The following is a 993-nucleotide window of genomic DNA, read 5'->3' as shown; positions in this document are numbered from 1 at the left end:
CCCCCCTGCCCTGTACACCCTGACAATGACCCACACACACACACACACACCTACCCACTACACTCTCAGTCCCACTGCCCTAATACGTTTCTATTCACCTCACACCTTGAAAAGCCATGCTTTAAACCTTCAACTCCTCATATAAATTCACCCCCACTTCACCAGGTTTTGTAGTCTTTTGAGCTGCATGCTGGCCTCACTAATGTTGGATGTTGGTGGCACAAAAGAAAAATAACACCCAACAGATTCTATAAAATGGTTGGCATTAAGAAGGGCATCCAGCTGTAGAAACCGTACCACAACAGACACTGAAGCATGAAGCTTGGACTCATCGGATCCTGTCAAACCATCCAGCACATGCTAGGATGGAACATGGACGTTGAATGATGGTGATGATGATGATGAGAACAACAGAAAAGTCTGCAGGGTCCAATCTGAAGAGTAGGGTGTCTGGGTGACATGAGTCATCTTGTGACTCACCAAAAAGTCACCAAGAGTAGATGAGTCGGTGGATTACATCCAGCAGATTTTGTTAGTCCTTGCCTTGGAGCTTTTCATATGGGTTGTTTGTTCTGAAACACCTCAAGACATCATCATCATCGTCGTTTAACGCCTGCTTTCCAGGCTGGCATGGGTTGGACAGTTTGATTGAGGACTGATGAACCAAAAGGCTGCACAAAGCTCCAGTCTGATCTGGCAGAGATTCTACAGCTGGATACCCTTTCTAATGCCAACCACTCCAAGAGTGTAGTGGGTGTTTTTACGTGCCACTGGCACAAGGGCCAGTCAGGTGGTTTTGGCAACGACCACACTCAAAAGGTGTTTTTTATGTGCTACTTGTACAGGAGCCAGTCCAGCGGCACTGGCAACAACCACGCTCGAATGTTGTTTTTCCCGTGTCACCGGCACATGTGCTGGTGAGGTGATGCTGGCAATGATCATGCTTGAATGGTGCTTTTTACATGCCACTGGAGTGGAGGCGCAATGGCCCAG

This window comes from Octopus bimaculoides, chromosome 7 (genome assembly GCF_001194135.2).
Source record: "Octopus bimaculoides isolate UCB-OBI-ISO-001 chromosome 7, ASM119413v2, whole genome shotgun sequence".
NCBI lineage: Eukaryota > Metazoa > Mollusca > Cephalopoda > Octopoda > Octopodidae > Octopus > Octopus bimaculoides.
This window is presented reverse-complemented; position numbering follows the sequence as displayed.